The sequence below is a fragment of the Pseudorca crassidens genome, chromosome 3 (genome assembly GCF_039906515.1).
Source record: "Pseudorca crassidens isolate mPseCra1 chromosome 3, mPseCra1.hap1, whole genome shotgun sequence".
Taxonomy (NCBI): domain Eukaryota; kingdom Metazoa; phylum Chordata; class Mammalia; order Artiodactyla; family Delphinidae; genus Pseudorca; species Pseudorca crassidens.
Genome location: NC_090298.1, coordinates 98,385,961 through 98,391,390, shown reverse-complemented (window position 1 = coordinate 98,391,390; position 5,430 = coordinate 98,385,961). Strand labels below are relative to the sequence as shown.

The 5,430-nt window shown below is 39.0% G+C and overlaps 1 pseudogene; it reads right to left on the bottom strand.

Annotated features, from left to right (window-relative positions):
* Positions 1 to 3,686: 3,686 nt before the first annotated feature.
* On the bottom strand, positions 3,687 to 4,992 carry LOC137221595 (large ribosomal subunit protein eL32-like; annotated as a pseudogene).
* Between the last annotated feature and the right edge of the window lie 438 nt (positions 4,993 to 5,430).

Below are 5,430 nucleotides of genomic sequence, written 5' to 3'. Positions count from 1 at the left end.
CAAAGAGGAAAGTCTAGTGAGAGGCCTCTGGGATTGTTTTCCTCATAATTAAAAAAGGAGAAATAAAATAGGGACTCGCTTGTTCCTGCCTTTGGCACTGCCACGTGAGGCCTCTATGTTAGGAGCTACTTGTATTCTTTTTGTGCCCCAAAGGGGAAAGTCAAGAGAGTCCCAGAGAGAGTGACAGGAGCCCTCACATCATGGAGCTGAGCAGGTAACCAACTCTGATAGAGCTGACCTTGGGACTTCCTGTTATGCGAGGTAGCGAATTATTCTCGTTGTTTAAGCCACTTTTAGTTTATTCAGTGACTTGCACCTAAAGGATCCTCGCTGATACACCTGTTTTAGTGTTATTATCTATGTTTGAAGGAGGTAGGAGAAGAGGTGAGGGGATAGCCCAAGCTCTGCAGATCTACCAGCAAGAGTAGGAGATCCTCTCACGATCTTGGTGGTCACCCCCGTGGAAGTACTAGAAGCTTAAATGCCAGTATTTGGGAAAATAATCTGCTTTTTTCACATTCTTTTTTCCTGAGACCCGACCTCAGGCTTTCACAATCTCAAGTTTTCTTCTCATTTTTAAGACATCCTTTGTTTCTTGGGATTTTAAAGTCACAGCTTTTTCCTCACTTCTTGCTCTGGCCCTTAACTATTTCATTAGCTCCATTCACCACATTAGATGAAGAGTGTGTCGTTAGCTCCAAATGATCGTTGGTGGCTGTTCAAGAACTAACAATAAAAAGTCAACGTTTCGGACTTCCCTGGTGGCCCAGTGGTTGAGCCCGCCTACCAATGCAAGGGACACAGGTTCAATCCCTGGTCCGGGAAGATCCCCCATGTCTCGGAGCAACTAAGCCCATGCGCCATAACTACTTAGCCTGCTCTCTAGAGCCCACGAGCCACAACTCCTGAGCCCATGTGCTGCAACTACTGAAGCCCATGTGCCTAGAGCCTGTGCTCCGCAACAAGAGAAGCCACCACAATGAGAAGCCCGTGCACCGCAACCAAGAGTAGCCCCTGCTCGCCGCAACTAGAGAAAACCCGCGCACAGCAACCAAGACCCAAAGCAATCAAAAAAAAAAAAATTCAACCTTTCACTAGTGACTGGCGTGCAATGGTGTATAATTTTGTGACATCTAACAGGGTCCTATGCTCTGTAGATCACAGGACTGGGAATGGCTGTTACTATGGCTGCAGATTTTTCAAAGGGCTGTATTCTTTTGAACAGAAGACCCTGCAAACAAATTCTCAGATTCTGTCTTTTGTTTCGTCTCATTTGTGGCTCAGGTGAAACTATTTTTCACATCAGGATAAAACTGTTTAGATTTTTTTTCCTTCAATAAATACAACCTTAAATAGTATAACCTTTAGAAAATGCTCTCTTTTCATTTTAACTTTATAATAGTTATCTAATGAAGGCAAGATATTCCTGAAGGATAGGCAAAACTGGGAAAATTGTGTGTTCCAAACCAAAAAAGAAATCAGAGAATGTTAACCGAATCTTAACTTGAACCAAATCTTATTTTTCTCAGTCTTCTTTTTTAGTTCTAAATTGAGTATTAAAGCATAGAGCACAATGACATCAATACATTCTCTTAGCATAATGCTATGTAACCCAAAATGAAGCATGGTATCAAATACAAATTCCTCCACTTGGGGTTTGCATCCCGTGTTTTCTCAAAGACTTTCCTCAAACACGCCCTCTCCTGCTTCAACCAATTCTCAGTTCTTGATGGAATATTACCACCAGCATACAAACAAGCACTAATATTGGTTTTTTTCAAATCAAATCAAATAAAACCTCCCAGAACTTTGACCTGAATCATCTTCCCACCACTCTTCCATTCCTTCCCAATTCACTGTACATTTTCTTGACAAATATAGTCATGTCAATATGATCTTCTACATCCAGTCCAATCAAGTTTCCACCCCTTCTATTCCAGAAAAAGATCTTGTCAGGGTCACACACACAAAAATTTATCCAGTGATCACCGTTCTTTCCTTAACCAGACATTTCCATTGCTTCCAACATAACTGCTCACTTTTCTTCACAAAACTCTCTCATCTCTTAATGTCTACGACCCCATGTGCTTGTACCTGAGTGCCTGCATTATTAGCTGCTTCATCACAGTCTCCTTTGCTGGTTCATTTTCTCCTCCTCCACCACTAAATGTCCTGGGCTCTCTAGGCGACATTTTTTCAAGCCTATGGCTTTAAATAGAACTTGCCTGCTATGACTTCCACATCTGTACCTTAAGATTCAAACATGCCCTAGAACTCCAGAATCATATACCCAACACCCTGCTGGATATTTGTCCACAGGTGTTTTTTTTGGTTTTTTTTTTTTGGGGGGGGGGTTGTGGTAAGCGGGCCTCTCACTGTTGTGGCCTCTCCCATTGCGGAGCACAGACTCCGGACGCGCAGGCTCAGCGGCCATGGCTCACAGGCCCAGCCGGTCCGTGGCATGTGATATCTTCCCGGACCGGGGCACGAACCCGTGTCCCCTGCATCGGCAGGTGGACTCTCAACCACTGCGCCACCAGGGAAGCCCCCCCACAGGTGTTTTTAAAAAGCATCTTAAAATTAACACAGCCAAAATAGTACTCTTGATTCTTCCTAGAACTCAATTACCAAACTCTTTTCTCAGATGAACTGTTTTGAATAAATAACACTATCCAATTTTTTAAGTCAAACTTTCAGGGATTTTTCCTTATTTCTCACTGTCCATCAGAATCCTCATTCTCAAACGTATGTATATAAATTATCAACATATCATGTACAATTTGCCTTCAAAACATATCCTAAATCTATCTTCTTGTTTTCCATTTCTACTGTTTAAACCATCATTGCTCAGATTATTCACAGCACTTTAGCTAGTCTCCCTGCTTCCATTCTTCTCCCTACACAATAGTTGTTTGTTTGTTTTTCCTTATTAACTTTACTGAAGTGTGACTTACATGCAATAAAAAAGCACCTATTTTAAGTTTGCAGTTTGGTGAGCTTGTCAAATGTATACACCCATATGATCATCAACCCTATCAGGATACAGAATATTTCCATCACCCCCCAAATTTTCCTTGTATCCATTTGCGTTTTACCCACCCTCACCTCTGGCCTAGGCAACAACTGATATGTTATCAGTTGTTGCCTAGGCCAGAGATGACTATAGATTAGGTTTACCTCTTCTGTAATAGTATATACATGGGTTCATATGGTATGTGTTCTTTTGTGTCCTAGGTAGCTCAGCACATTTTTTGAGATTCGTCAATGTTGTGTGCCTAGTAGTTTGTTTCTTTTTATTGTTTGGATATACCACAATTTGTTTAAGAAAATATCAAAGAAAATCTTTGTGATCTTAGAAGATAAAACTACTAAATAGGCTATAATAAAAAATTAACACCATCATGATGAACTGCCCAAAATTAATGTATTAAATAACTTAGAGCCCAGGGAGATGATGCTAGGAAGTCTACCAAATAAACCATCTAGTCTAAAAATCATATAATCATGAGGAAGTATACTTATAAGCCCATTCTTCAATGGGGAAGTACTAAGGTTCAGTAATTAGTTTAAATATAATAAGTACATAAATAGTGAGTTTGGGGGAAAAAAAGATTGTTTTCTGGGATAATCACACATAGGTGACAAGCTAAAAATGGCATAAAGTCCATTGAAATTGGTTACATAAAATTACAAGCTATCTGAGGCATCTGCATTCGAGACAATATTCTCCTCCAGTTAAGGAATGGAAAATTAGACATAGGGTATTTCCAAGTAATGTAGTCAATACTACTGTAGTATTAAGTGGACAGGAAGTCCTGCTTTTAAACTGAAATTGCTCCTATTAGCTTTAATAACTGATGTGAGTACTTTTAAAGTCTGGATAACCACTAAGGATTCATTTCCACAATATGCCTCCACTTAATGTGAAATCAGATGGAAGGTGTCCCAAACAACTGTTCAGTTTCTTTTTTTCAGTTATTCATTAATTAATTTTATTTTTTGTTCCACCTGTTGAATGTGCTCTTTGAAAAAGACTTTGTATGTTCCATTGTTTGGTGAATTCTTCTATAAATTTCAGGTATGTCCTGCTGGTCGATATTTTATTCACATCTTTTATATCCTTAGTAATTTTCTGCAGAAATTTCAACTGTAATGTGGATTTGTCTAATTTTGCTTGCAGATTTTTCTCAGTTTTTGCTTCATAGATTTATGAATCTCTGGTATTAGGTTCACAGGGATTCAGAATTGACACTTTCATTTTTATGAAATTCCCCTTCTCATCTTTGTCAATATTCCTGGTTGTGAGGACTTCTCTGTATATTTTCCCATTCTCTTACTGTTGGACTATCTGTAACTCCATATTTAAAATGCACTTCCTCTAGATGATATAAAATTGGATTTAGCACTTAAATCCAGTGTAATATTCTTTGGCTTTTTTTTAGAAAGTTTAGAGCATTTATAATTAATCTAATGATTTACATGGTTGTTTCTAAGTGTACCATTCAGCTATTTGTTTTCAATTTGTCCTATATGTACACTTTTTTGAGTTTTATGGTTTTATTAACACGAATACAATGTGCACACAAGCTGTCTCTTCATTTTCTTCGCTGTGCAGCCTGGCATTGGGATTGGTGACTGACAGCCGGCTAGGCTGCTCTTTCCACAATGGCTCTGTGGTTCTTAGAGGAGACGATGTGAGAAATCACAGCCCAGTAATATATGCTCCACATCAGCAGCATTTCAAGCTCCTTGACACTGTGGACAGAAACTTTCAGAAGTCACTGGTCAGCAAGTGCTTTGTTTTCTTGCTGTTCCAGTAACCAAAGTTGGACATCAAAATCTGGCCCCTGAATCTCCTGCACACCCTATTGTCATGCCCCTGGGCTTCTGCCAGTTCTGCTTAATTATGACATATCGGTCTGACTGGTGCTGGATGGATTTCTTGGTTCTCTTTTTGATCTTTGGCTTCATGAGAGGTCTGAGGGCGGCCATGATGCTGAGGAGGACGTGTCCCATATATTTTTTATTCTCCGTCCCTGCATTCTTTATGACTATTTAAATGTTTTCAATATTCAATTTTTCTTTACCATGGTCTTACTAGCTATAACTTTTAAGTTTAGGCAGTAGGAGCTCTAGGGTTTGCAATATGCATCTTATCACAGTCTTTCTTCAAGTAATATCATGCCTCTTGAGTTTTAATGTAAGAAATGTATAACAGTATATTTCTATTATGCCCTCCTCTTCTTTATACTTTTATTGTCAAATAATCTACATCTTCATTGGCATAAACCCCACAAATATATTATTATTTTATAATTTAAACAATAAAATACATTTTAAAGAAATTTTAAAATGAAGGAATTTTTAAAAATTTACCTACATAGGGCTTCCCTGGTCGTGCAGTGGTTGAGAGTCTGCCTGCCGATGTAG